The sequence below is a fragment of the Dermacentor silvarum genome, chromosome 3 (assembly GCF_013339745.2).
Source record: "Dermacentor silvarum isolate Dsil-2018 chromosome 3, BIME_Dsil_1.4, whole genome shotgun sequence".
Taxonomy (NCBI): Eukaryota; Metazoa; Arthropoda; class Arachnida; order Ixodida; family Ixodidae; genus Dermacentor; species Dermacentor silvarum.
The window spans coordinates 138895038-138910865 of NC_051156.1; positions in this window are offsets into that span (position 1 = coordinate 138895038).

Here is a 15828-nt window from a genome sequence, read left to right on the forward strand (position 1 = left end):
GATTCTGAATTTAAGAATACAGACAAAGTCACGGACACTAGTATACGCACTTTAACTTCCATGAAGGTACCACCGATTATGACAGTAGGATCGCATCCGAGCAATACACTTCCTAATTACACCGCATACGGAATTAACAAATTCTTCTGCAACATTCCTAAAGATACGATTGGTATGCAAATGGCGCGTATATATTCACATTTGTTAATCCCTAAGGACAGTGATGCTAGTACAGAAATAGATGCAAAGAAATTATTTTACACAGAGAGTAGAAATCTAGGCTGGTCAATCGTAAGCATAATTCTTTCATGCTCCGCAAATCCTCTTTTTACAGATTTAATGCGGTATGGAGAAACCATGAATGGATGCATGTGGAAACTTGCAGGTAATACATTATTCAAGGCATTAAATTTGGATAGAACTACAGTTGGTCATGGTCGTAAAAGAACGTATTAAACAATTGGTAATGTCGTTAATGACTGGCGATTAAGTGTCTATGATAGATTGTTTTTAACGATTGGACTGGACACTGTATATTGTAAACCTACGGAACACAAATATCTACCTGTTAGGGTTATAGGTCGTGATAATCACAGTCATAACACTATTGGGACTGCGTTCATCACACCACCATCAAAGAAGGCATTTAAAGAATTGAAGGAACGTTATCCAAACATAAATTTATGTAACACCCAACGTTTGTACTCTGGAAAACCAAGAAGTATTAACGACATCGGTAAGACGCAAGGATTGCCAATTATGGATACGTCCAATGTAATTTAAAATATATGGGTAAATGTAGGTTTGACATACCATTAGCGAGTACAGAAAAAGTTAAGGAATGGTTGGCAAGGTCGGTGAGAACAGCAGAAAACAGCAACAGCGAAGACGACGACAGCAGAGGAAACAATATGCCACCACCCCCTCAATCTCCACCACCCCCTCAATCTCCACCACCCCCTCAATCTCCACCACCCCCTCAATCTCCACCACCCCCTCAATCTCTACCCTCACGGCGCCCCCCTACTTCACCCTCCCCATATTCTCAATCGCACAAACATCAACAATTACAGCAACACAAACAACTCCATCGACAACACCTTTCGGCTATACAGCAGCAAACAAGCATGCATCATCAGCGTCCTTCTCGGCATCATCTAGCGACACCATTGACAGCGACATCGATAATAACGGAAATTGGGAATACATCGCAACTGATGACTCAACAACTGCAATCGAGAGAGGGAAACGGCAAGGTCGGAGAGTTAACCGGCACACAAAGAATGGAAATGGAGATGGTGACGGACGACGTAGACAGTATTCCAGAAGCATGGTTTCCCAGTATGCGTCAATTGCGCCGAACAACACTACAACAACCGGTATTACCAACACAGCAACAACCCCCATCTACATCCATTACTCAACAATTGAACCCCCACTCACATCCATCTCCAGTTACAACTACACATACCCCTACATTAACAACACTTCAACCAATAGCCCATTTCTCACAGCAACAACCACACTCTCAACAACGACAGGAGGAGAGACGGTTTTCACAGCAATATCGTCCCACACTCCATCCTCATCATCCGTCATCCAAATACCGGCCATCTCGCTATCACCACAGACGGCGTCAACGCAGCACCAGCAGCACTACCAGCAGCAATGGCAATCACCACCGACGACATCGGGCACGTTATTACAGTCGCATGCGACGACACCGTGGAGGTGGTGGGGAGGAATACAGCAGCAATGGGACAACCATCCCCGTAGTACCAATACCAACCACATCGATGAGAAAAACATCCGATACTACTACACCCCATCACACAACATACAGGCGCAGTCGCAGCCGACGACGTCGTCGGCACAACCGCCAGCGCAGATACAAGAAATTCAGCAACAAATCAAGCAGCTCCAGGAGCAGCTCCAGGAGCACTTTCGACAGCAGCAGCAGTGGGCAGAGCATCAGAAGCAGCAGTTCAGAGAGCAGCAATATCAGTTACGATGGCAACAGCACCAGCACCAGCAATCCCAGCATCAGCTCCCCACAGAGAAGCCCATCCCCTACAGTCAGTTCAGTTGGAAACATAACGGAACCAATGACGCCACACGATTACTTGGAACCGCAGGATGGAACCACTCCACAGCGTTTCCTACCGATACATTTACCGTCGGTGAACGAAATAATCTCGTCATCGGACCAACTACAACCACCACATTCACCACTTCAACCACCATCTCAACCACAATCGCAGCCGCCACCTCAACCACCACCCCAACCACCACCCCAACCACCACCCGACCCTTTTCGCAAGCGAGCGCTCCCTTCCCGGCGCTTATTGACGGAGGAAGAATGGCAGTTGTTGACAGCGTTTCGAGAGCTGGAAACGCGCAGGAGAGAGAATGTGCGTTTGAGTATTATGTCAGAATTACGGGATCAAAGGAACTTAGGTCCCTCCCAACTGAGCTTAAGGAGAGCATTAGTCGGTGTCTCCCCTACGGATCCGCCACCCTTGGAGTGGAGAAGACTCCCACGTCCAGAAACATACAGCCGTTTGAACGAAAACTCCAGGTGGGTGTGGCAGGAAAGACGAAGACGTCATTCTCACAACGGCGGATATACGCGGCGCAGGTCGCGAGAGAATTATCAGTAACGTTAAATAAGATATATAACAACATAAATCACCCACAGTGGCTATCGACACTTAGTGAATTTTATAGATTATGTATCGAAATAGGCATAAATATCATGGATGATGCATTATGGACAGACATACACTTATGCTCATTAAAGCAGCATTACACATATCGGCAATAGAGAATAATGATTTGAGATTGCCTCGTATCATACAACTGATCGTGGATAAAGTTATAATAAATCAATTTCAAGACAACATTACGTGGGTGTATGAAAACGATGCCATGATGGTCAAAAGAAAAGATGTTTATTCTCATGTACAAGAATATATAGAAGAAAGCGCTATAAGGGATGAACATGAGTCCGATAATGTTGAATTCGAACTCGGAGAAGGTATCACAATAAGACGCCGTATGGGTCATCGTAGGTGTATGCTCGGAGATGCATTGAAATTAACTGCAGATTACGCTCGTGTTAGCGGAGGTAAGATATTACCAAGAGCTGTTTATGCATATAATCCCATAAGTTTATACGCATTTATAAACTCAAATGCCCCATTACGAGTATATTCTTGCATCGGTAATGTGGTTGATGAGCAAAACATCATTACTGCATATCGAGGAAGAAAAGGTGGTAATTGTTTTATAAAATGTACCAAGTACATGACTGGTAGGACATTTAACGACTATATTACACATCAAGAACTTGCAAATCGTCGCTTTGAACACTGGTGGATTCAAAAACGGACCGGAGTCTCCATTACAAAAGGTATGCGTGGCTTACGACAACGCATTATGCCTTACATGTATATTGAATAAAAAGCAATTACACATGAATATCATTTGTTGGTGTGGTTATTTTTAAATATTTTACATCTATATAACATAACCTATACGTGACTAAGAATGAATGGCTTATTCGAATAGATAGTTTGTTATAAAAATGAAATGTTGTAGTAGTGAAGATGATGATATAGCGTATATAACTCAGTTAGTTGTATCAGACTTACTGCGAGGCATTATTCCTGTTAATGAATTTAACGATGTTTTAGGTCATGTAAAATATTTATGCAAGATAAATGAAATATCATCTGATATCTCATTCACGATCAGTAATATTAAAAATGCCATATTAGCACCATCATTTGTTATGGAATATTCTCATGCATATATGTATGCCTTTAATGCATATCTTTCCATTTTCAGCTATGATGATGTCAGTTACATTAAAAAGTTATTATTGGTTTCATTTAATTGGCCATCCACTATTTTTAAATGCAAAAGTACTACCGATGAATACTCATGTATTAAAAATGCAGTTAGATATTCTTACATGTTAGTTAATATGCTGACTGACACTGATCTATCGGAGCATAGTGTGGAATCGTGCCAAGACAATCCACATGCAATGATAAAACTTGCAATACACGCAACATGTGGCAATGAGCATACCTCCCAACACATCATACCTAATGTATTAGAATGTGTTTTCGTATATCTTACGCAATGTGTTTTTTTGAAATACAAATTAATAAATCCAAAATATACTCCTAATATAGCTATGACCGTTTTCATGGCAAATTGCAAGTCGATAACAGAGATGTATATTAGCAAAAAAGAATATAATAAATTAGATAATAATGAATTAGACGACATTGATACTTTGTTAGATCGTTATCGCGAAATGAAAGATAAGAACATGATATATGAACACATTATTAATTCAGTATTATCAGAACATCGTAGTAATAATTATGAACCAGAGCATTTAATACAAAAGTTGTTCATTAATTATGGTAGATTGATATCTTACGACCCTTTGAATATATATAAAGATAAATATAAGCCATTAATATTACAAACTCGTCTACACGAACAATCTATTCCTTTAGCAGAATTAATCATAAAAGATGTACCATTAGAGAAAATATATATTGTAACTGAATCAGCAGATAGCGATGACTTTTTTAATTCACCTATATTGTCTTTCTCAGCTACTGCAGTCGATGAAGAAATACTTTCGGAATCATCCGATGATTTCTTTTATGACATACCAAATATGGAAAGTGTGTTACATCATGACGATGATCATGATAATAGTGATGAAAAGGAGTATTGGTATGAAAAAGATGATTCATGGTCTTCTGGATTCATTCTGGTCATGGATTCATGGTCAAGATGATTCAATTTAATAAAATCGGTATTGTTATGGAAAATCTCTATACCTCTCCAGGCATTGAAATTTTCAACATAACAACCATCGATAACGAATTGGGCACCTGTTCTAAAAATGCTTGCATTAGATCTTACGATTTCCTGAAGGGCGGATAACATATGTTTTTCGATATCATGTGAATGATCATCGATATGTCGTGGACAATTTACTTTAATAACTTCTTTGTCAAAATAATCAGGTATGTATTTACAAGTTGGCTGATAATGAAACTCTGTAAGGCTTCGATGAATTTGTGCTTTTTCCATAAGGGTACGTATGTTATCTGATGATAAATTTAAATTTTGAATTCGTAATACCCGAAGCTTCGGTAGCATTGATAGTGATTGTGTGAGTTGATCACCTATTTCACACCAGTCCTGTGTTGACATCGGTTCTTCATTTACCCAAACAGATTGTAGTTCTAAAATTGAAATTTCGACATCCGTTAGTGAATTTGCTGTGTTTAAATAATTTGAAATTGCATTAAACATGCGGCGATCAAAACGATGGCAATGAAAATTTACTCCCCTAATATGTTTCCAATTACTAAGATCGGTAAGACCCATGATTAGTGGTTCAAGACTGATATCGCTATAGTGTGCTCTATCAACCGTTATTCTTTCAATTTCGGCATATTGAGATAGCGAATGGGCAACTGCAGCATGGTGGTATTCATTTAAATGTTGATTTTCGATAATAATTTTGTCGTTCAATCCTAGTTCTCTGATTTTACACAGATGGGCTATTTCATTATAGGGAAGATGATATATTGATATATAACGAAAGCTACTGTTACTGCATACTGCTTGGAAAAATGCATGACATTCATGTTCATAAAAATTACTCAGATCAATACGAAGGTAACGAATTTGGGAGGTTACAAGTGAGTTTAGCATATTATGCATGAAATCTTCCGGTACCTCATGTACATATCTATCTCTTCTACACTCATATCTACAGTATTCACAAATCATAACAGGCAACTTTAATTTGATTAATGTAAGACAACGTAACATTATTGTAATTATATAAACGGCAGTATCAGCATAATATGTGTCGAATTCACAATTCAATTCTTCTATATCCGTCATCTTACTTACAATTTTAATAAAATTTAGTAAATCGCTACTTCCATATATCATGGAAGATGTTTGAAGTGTAAGAGTTTTCAATTTGGATTGAAGAAAGTAAGGATCTACCAATTTTTCTCTTATTGCGTTAGTTAAATGGAATATTTTCTCATTGATAGTAAAATTTTTCAATGTGTCATTGAGCATTAATGTGGAAAATAGTTGTTCTGTATGTTTAAGTGTCATATCTAAAGCAGCTACATTAAGAGAAGTTAAATGTTTCATAGGATATACAAAAAGTTCCCCGGAAAATGTCAAGACATTATGCCACTCGTTACATGTAACTACTTTAAACGTAATTTCTTTAACATTTCTAATGGAATTGACTAATTGAAATACAGCCGAGTCACCGGTGAGATGTTGCAAGTGACATCCGCATATCGTCAAACTGTCAATGCTGCTGCGTTTGATTGCATGTAGAATCGACGATGGGTAGGGTGCATTGCAATACATCTCGATTGTTGTAATACATCGATGCTGGTTGATTAGGTGTTCAACAAGGTGAAACGCTGATTTCTTTTTTACATCACTATGCAGATGCCATATTGTGTAGCCACACGATGTGGCATCTGCAAGTGCGAGGGAAGTGTTGCAGGAGCCCACACGTCGATGGTCTTCTTTCAGTTCCATGCCGATACTTAAAAGAATAGCGTTGACACTAATCACATGGCGTAATATAAAACAATTACTTGTGTTATCTTGCGTACATTTAGTACACATGTCTCTTGGCATTTTCTCTTCTCACTTCACAACACAGGACTAGTACAAAATGAGGTGATCACAAAAAAAGTAAACGCGTACATAGAACAGGGACAAAACCAAACCAGGTACAAAAAAAAGAAACGCGTGCGTCTTCCTGCTTCAACACACAGGACAGGGACACAACCAAAGCAGGTACAAAAAAAAGAAACGCGTGCGTCTTCCTGCTTCAACACACAGGAGCGGTTCACAACCGAAGCAGGCACACGACAAACGCAGGACCAGTTCAACAATGAAGCAGTCACGAGATGTCTTCTTGCTTCGAAATGTAGAGCCGGTAGAAACTAGAAGCACTCACTGGATGTCTATGTGCTTCAAAATGCAGACGGGTACAAAACCGGACTTTTATCCTCCTTTAAACAATGATGTCAGCACCTATTGACTTAAGATGCCATATCTTGTGCTAACCACCTCTATACGATATGAACGTCTTTAGGGACTTACATCATCCCCGTCTTTTTTACAGATGTCTTTAACGGGCAGAGCGATAGCAGTTTTTCCCATATATCACATTACGTGGCGACACCTGGCCGCATAGGCAGTCGACATGAAAAATCTGAAAAAAAATAACACTTATGCACTTTGCGATAGTACGATAGCCGGACGTCTGCGGTGTACAATATATTATCACGTCGTTACCGACTGTGGTGCGCAGCGGTCAGCTGAAAAATAACACTATGCACTTATGCACTTTACACGCGATATAGTGCGATAGGTACGTCTGTCTGCGTTGTACTTTCCTTAAATTATCACGTTACATGCCGACCTTGGGCGCGGCGGTCAGTGGCTGAAAAATAACACTTATGCACTTATGCACTTTACACGCGATATAGTGCGATAGCGTACGTCTGTCTGCGTTGTCCTTAAATATCACGTTACATGCCGACCTTGGGCGCGGTGGTCAGCCGACACTAAAAAATCTATACGCGCGATAGCAGAACGTCTGTCTGCGTTGTACTTTCCTTATCACGTTACATGCCGACCTTGGAGCGCGGTGGTCAGTCGACACTGAGAAAAACTCATACACGTCTGCCGGTGCTAGACGAGTTCCTTTTTTTATTGAACTGAGCTGCTTCTAGTAGGGTTTTTTTATGTTAAAAAAATAAAAACGAATAATTAAGTAATGAGCAATGAATAATACATAATAATGGACAGAATAATAGATGCTATAGCACGTAAATTAGAACTTCACGTAGGATTTGAGATTTTAACACGCAAAAGTATACGCATAAGTGAAGGCTGGCCTTATGAAGACGTACCACCTCCTTCAGATTATTACGAACCATCAATGCAAATGGCGGATGCAGAAATAGATTCACAATTAAACGATGAACCTATATATGTTGTTAAAGATCCTGTTGGTGCGGTAACTTTATGCTTATCAGAATGGTTGGTAGATATTCCAGAAGATGAAGATCATGCTAATTTGAGAAAAGCTTTATTACAATCACCTACTCGAAGCGAGTTTGCTTTTAAAATTGGATGCAATTATATGTATAAAATTGCATTCCCATTACATAATAGATTTCTTATATTATTAAATGAATTGGCGATACAAAATAAAATCCCCGCTTCAACAAAAGATTACTGTTCTAACAGATATTTTTTAGCAGGTCATTCTTTAATATTAACCGCATCTATCTTTGCGTTATTTTCTTTATTATTAAACATTAGATGATAGTTATATAGGGAATAGTGAAATAATTTCATTATTAAAAAATAGTACAATTAAAAAATAACCTTAGTTTATCATTGTAATATCATAAGGAGGTCGTTATTTCACTATAATGTCTGATGATTCTTCTACTTTAACAGCCGCACCGCAAACACAACATGCTGCCTCTAGTAATACTAGCAGTAGCAATGGTGCTGGCAGCATGCTAACATCAATTCAACACGCTAACCCTACACAAACGTTAAAATCCGGCTTACTATTTGACACTATGGGTGGCGATCAATTAATAGATAGCGATGGTGGTACTGTAATTCATTCCATTCTTATAGCATACCTTAAAGTGCACAAATTGAAGGGTAAGGCAGTTCCCTTGGAAAGTGATATCGAACACATGCTCACTCTTACACCGTTTATGCCTAGATACGCAGGATTTCTGTTTGACTACAACGACATACCCACCATGCGCAGCGCAAAGACGGGACAATTAATTCCACGAATGGAATATCAGAAGCGTGAAGAAATGTTCATTCTAGAATCCCGAACTCGCAATTTGCTTGGAACTATTATCTACAGAGGTATGTGTGAAGTATTTCTAACGTTAGTAAATAATCAAAGTAGCCATATGAATGTTCGGAAAGTTGCTGGTTGGGCATTTTCTGCAATAGAAACTGCATCACGATGTCTTCTGTTGGCAAACACGACTAATTATAAGCCGTCGTAGCGATGTGAAGATAGGTTGTATGGTAGAGGGGAGATCTTTGGTGCACTTTTTTCGTTATCTAGATGTGCATATATTTGTCATAATGGCATGGACAAAGCAAGTGCTAGTATTCAATCATGCATTAACGACTTATTACGCTATATAGACGCTTTTGGTACCGCCTTACTGAGGCTTGTGATGATTCATGAGGAGCACATCCGCGATATGCTACATACTGGTATGGAAACAAACATGACTAACGAAGTAGATAAAGTCAGAATTGCATCCCTATACGCACTAATGATGTGTATTCGCAATGTAAACAAGATGGTGTCCATGAACACTACCAAATATGCAATCCCAATACATAGCGTGTGTAATTATAACAATATGTTAACTACTCTTTTTGAGTACGAAAACATCTACCGGGATCGTGCCAATATAGACAGTATTATTCATAATACATATCTCTCACCCGAGCTGAAAACTATGCTGGCCCAATCGAAGATGGCATGTGATATTAATGGCATTTTAGATCGTTTGAGTGCAGAATGTCGAGCTACCGAATATGACATCATGTCAGGATTACTACCTGGCAATTGTGATACTAATTTTCCAACAATTAAACGTGAAATGCCATGCACTGCGATGACAGACGTGTTTGCTGCTCAATCAGTAGACGATATAAGACATACAATAATAGACCCAGCAACGTCTATCTCCCTGTACATGCATAACATGATCATTTTGGAATCTACAGATACAATTCCAGTGTTTCCGTCTACGTATAATTACTTTAAATTGAAAACAATGAACGCATGTGTGGGTAAAATTGCTGGGTTGCCATTACTGACTAAAATTTTAATACAAGATATTAAAAGTCGAGAAGAGCGATATTTCTTACAGCATAATCACACTAACAACGAAACTGCAACATTCTATATGTATAATTGTACCGTTTCCCCTGTTAATTTATCATTGTTCCTACGATGTTTAAATTTTGAAATGATGGATTCACAAACTTTCACTGCAATTCAGGATGCAATGAAATCATGTGAAGGGTTACCCCGACCAAGTGACACGATGTATACAGTTATGGCCAATCATCCATGTCTTAGGATGGCCATGAATATTTTCTATCAGCACTATTTTTCAGAAACGATGGATCAGAATATGACAATGCATTGCTGGGACGGAGAATTTTTTGAAACGTTTATGAATTGGTGGACTACAAATAATTACATCATGGGAAATATTTCATTTAAAGCATCCAATTTAATCACCCAAGGTGCATTATTATTTTCTTCTCAATTGCCACAATCGGAAATGGACGTTAGTAATAACGTAAACGATACGGATACTGATATAATTAGAATTAGCATGGAACAACGTGCATGTTCTGCATTAATGCAACAGTGTATCAATGATATGGTGGAAGATGAGTCTGAAGTAACTATTTTACCCAAAGCCATAATTGAATCTGAAATTTTAAAACCGTATCTAAGCCGATACAAAAAAGATTATCTTACACAATGCCACTTTATTGATGCTACATGCTTCCGATTATTTTTACTGAAATGTTACTATAATAGCTTTTATGATATATCCATTATGGTTCCAATGGGTAATGTTAAATTTTTGCTACGCTTACTGAAACCTTCCATCGTTCTTGATAACACAGACAGCTCAAATAAAAACAAGCAGATCCTTCAAGCCGTCATTTCACAGGCGTCCAACGTCGCAGTCGAAGCTGGTAAAACATATCAACTCTAACTTTCTACTAAATTATACAATAATTATGGAGCAACAACAAATGTATATGGCGCCCTTCATGCAAGGTAGATTTGTGGTAGACCCATATCGTTTTGGAGATATCGAAACGATTGATTATTACTCATTCATCCCTAGTTATGTGTTACCAAAGGAACTTGGTGGATCTGATGATGATGAAATTATAGCAGCATTGCAACTTTTCTATAACAGAATGTTAATAGAACTCACATATCCACCACCTCCAGATGTATTTGTGAGAGAACGTGTCATGAACTTTGCAACATGTAATCGTGATTATTTCTTCAGTCTCCATGAATGGTGTAATATGTGCAACTGGACACAAATTCCATTCTCATATGCAATGACTGCTCAGTTAGTATGTTATACGACGATGGGTTGCCGTAACACAGCAACGTATTTACCCAGTGCATATATGAATGTTCCGATAATGTACAACGCACGTGTCTCTGATCACATTAAAATTCTCCAAAATCACATCTCAGCACTCGAAGGCGGCACTAGATATTTTACGTTTAGATTTACTGGAAATCCAGCATCTAAAAACATGGTCGTAGCCGTCCTTGATGCTCTGAATCTTTTATACATATGCAAATACACGGAACCATTGGATTTATTTCAAGCAGATGATGCCATTTATATCATATATTCTCTTCGAATTCCTATCTTGTTGTATCAACGGTTACTACACATGTTTGATGTGTTATTAAAAGGTGCACATCCGTTGATGTTTTCTGCAATATCTGAAATCAACGGGAATAATATCGTTGGTTATTACATAAGAGTAATGCGCGAGTGCAGTATCAACCCAATACTAGGATGTCAACGGCACAATGACCCGTGTATGTGGCGCTATCAACCCGTGTGGTGGTGCAGTTATTATGACTTACTGAGCACACAAAAAGTGTCTGACTTTTGGACAGCAGTACGCGTTCGTGTGACATACAGATTGACGAAACCTAAACCAACGACGTTAATATGGTCGTATGTTGGAACACGTCAAGGATATCAAAAACGTCGTAGGTATACCAACAACTTGCCGCCCAAATGTCACTGCATAAACCCCTACGAAGGTACTATGGATCATGCACATGACTACAAGCTACTTGTGTATGAAGAACAAGAAGATGGCACCGACACAAAGTTTGAGAAATAAAAAATGTTTATTTTATTACTTCATGCACTTATTATGTTGCTTCTGCACTCGTTGATGCATCATCAATTTGCTGTGGTATTAACGGCGATGACGGTATGGGTGATAGGAGTGATGTTGTTGCTGTGATTTCCTCCTCTGCATCAGTTAAATCTTCATCATCTTGCATAGTCGATGGTCGAACCGATTCATCTTGCTGCTGTAGAGACGATGCTTGTTGCTGCATAACAATGTTAACGTCGTACGGCATCTCTCGAAGTCTGTTGACGCAGTCGTTATACATTTGCTGCGATAAATAAGCAGTATCTAGCATGGTGTCTTCGTATGCTCCATAGTTTTGAAGCACCATGATGTTTCTTGGGTCGTGATTATTAACATTAGTAACACATAAACAGCATGCTTCATACTTGTCATAGATAGATTTAATGGTTGATTGATCTGCACTATTAGTAATAGAATAATCACTAGTCAATCCATGTAAGTATAATGCGTTTAAAAACTTGTTGCACAGTCTAACATCCACGTTATTGACTTGCCTTTGCTGATCGTTGAATACAGCACTAGACATGGATGTACAGAGATTCAACTCCGATCCGGCTCTAGAGTTCAAAAAGGAAATGAGATCTTCGATAGAGAATTCACATGCGTGGTATAATTCTTTTTTGTCTCCACACAGAGGAAGTACCGAGTTTGGGTCTCCATACCACCTAATTTTCTTGTCACCACACGCGTATAGAGTAGTCCAATAATATTGTCTGAGATATGCTCGTATTTTCGTAGCAATTTCCCTATCGGGTATGTTCTTCATGTGTCTATGTCTATATTTAGTGGTAGACTTTTGTATTGGTGCAAACGCTTGCATCACGGCGAGAACACATTTTTTAAACATTTGTTGACGAACGACTTCGGTCTCTCTCATTAAGCGACACTCTGCTTCCGAATACGTGCGCAATACCGCTTCTTCTTCGCTGAGAGACATGCTGGCAACTGGGGGCCATGAAGTAGCATCTAGACTGATACACGTGTTTACAGCAGATCGAAATGTGTCCAGAAATCTCTTAGTTTTTGGATCATCGGGATCATCGCTAGCCTCGTTTACGGTAGGTGAAATCATATATGGCAGTATTTCCAAACCTCCAAATGCTAATATAGGCACGATTACTTGGAATGGATGAGTGATCAAATCTGGATCATGAATACCTAGTAAACGCATAATGACATCATCAATAATGTGATATATACCATTAATTGGATGTGGACCCTCATATGCGGCCAAATTGACTTTCTTAACCTCAGGCTCACTTTGACCTGGTCTGGGAGTCTGAATTGTTATAGTGGGAGAATTGGTCTTGCGCTTCCGATCTCCTTGCAAGTATTCTCCTTGTAGTCTAGAAACAACATAAACATTCTTGAATGTTGGTCTAAGAAGTGTCATGCGGCCCACAGTTTCAATAACCACATCCGAATCGTTGCTGATAAGCACTCCCAAATCCCACTTGTCTCCATTACGAAGCCGTGCATATTGCATTGCATCTAGCATTTTGACCTCACCTTCTCCCACAAACACTGGTGGAATCACGGTAAATAAATCAACAGTAGTCGCCAAGTTATGATTAATAATACTCGAACCATTCATAACGACGTCTTCTATGTAGCTAGCGAGATGCTGCATACAATCTCCACATGCAGTCATTTTACACATTTCCCACATTCGTCCATGCAAATTATGTTCCGCTATATTAGTAGTGCAATCAGTCCTACGTCTCAGTTGCGTTTTCCACTTGAATACAGTAGGAATTCCATCAAACACTACAACAACATTGATGCTCCGTCGGTGTAGGTCAATCGCAAGTACGTTAGAGTTGGCCAGGTAATCAATTTCCTTGTAAATCAGTTCAAACACTCCATTGAAATACGAATCATACGTCGTGCATCTACCACCACTCGTTGCAGAAGGTTGCTGATAATGCTTGTTATATGGATTTGCAAATCGACATGTATAACATCCTTTGTCGAGCTGATTACTGTCAATAACATACTTTTGGTTGTCTAGCCACTCTTCTGTGATGATCCTTTTCCTAGAGTTGCCATCTTCAACGTTGTCGTCCGGTTCGGGATATACACCGCCAATTTCTCTGTTCACACCCATGACCTTATCAGTTTCCATTTGAGTTAAAGCAAGTACAGCCAATTGTTCGTAGAGAAAAATATTGCCATCTACTACAAATAACACCGAGTGATTAGTCGTTTGTCTATGCGAAGACAACGATGACTGTTCGATGCGTCTAACATTCAAATGTCCTGCAATTTGCTTTTTGTCATCGTAATCATACAGCACATGAGTCCTATAAGTCGGCGATGGGAACATACACATTTTGATGACAGCCAACATATCGTTAACGATCGTAAATTCATCACGGTCGCTGCGTGATTCAAGACGCAAAAACTCTTCATCTGTACGTTTCTTTATGTGCCCAACAACCGCTTTGTTAAGTAAAGTCCAAAACTTTTTAACACCCATAACGAATTCTTAGCTCTGCACAGTAGAATGTACAATTAGATTATATAAGACTTGCAATCCCTCATTTACTGTGAGCGGTACTACAATACCGTATCTTCTAGAATTGGCAGCACCAAAAGTACCGTGACTGCTATATGAGGAAGCAATGAAATGAGTATTTTTCGATTCGTGAATGTGGTAATATAGGCACGGTCTGATAAGGAATGCGGTTTTCACAGGAAGTCCCGTAACAGCTGTTATGGGACTAGGTCTGAATTCTAAATAACTTTTCTTATCTATAGACTTAAATCCATCATCTCTTTCAATGAGGTCACTCACATATTCTATGTAATTTGGTAACGAGAATAAATGTGTATCTAATACTTGGATCATTAATTCAAATGACGGTAGGTTTTGTTGTGATAATGCTTTTATGACTGCAGGAGGGAATTTCAATTCTTCTGCAATTGGTAAGAGTAGAAAATTAGGATTCACACCCATACATGTCGAAATACGTGAGAGTGCAATGACATCGTTACATAATAAAGGACGTCTATTTTTCGAGTATGTTTCGTCTGCAGATTTTATCCCATACGGCACATACAGACATTGAGAGTAAATCCAGTTATATATCGCATTAAATTGTTTAGCACATTCATTTCCGGTCGTTACGTTGTTGTACATTATAAACATCATCGCTTCGATACCTAAAGGAAGGTTTTCAGACGGTCTACCACTAAGAGACTTGCTTAGATATTTCATCTTTATTAGTGCATCTGCACAAATCCACGTTTCGTTAGCATACGCGTTTTGTTGAGAATCATATGGAAATCGCAACGATGGATGCCATTTTGGTATCAAAGTTAAGAATAAATAACTCCAAAAATGATCGTATCTGACAATATTATTATTGTCTGTGATTAGTTTCTGCACTACACTCTTAATGAGATTATTGTTACCACACACAACGTCTGGATATCTATCATACAGAATTTGCGCAGCATTATAATTACCAAACATGATTTTTACTGGAACGGCAGAATATTCGTGAATTAACATTAATTTGCAATCTCTATCACTTAGAATAATATCTGGAAGTACTTTCTTTGCCAATACGAATAACTGTTTCTCGATATTACTAAATGGTTGCGTTTCTATAGGTGTATTGATACCCACTATTGGTCGTTCAATAATAGACCCGACCACATTAAAATATTGTGATGCATTATCAGAACTCCACACATGTGTTCGTATAAATTTTA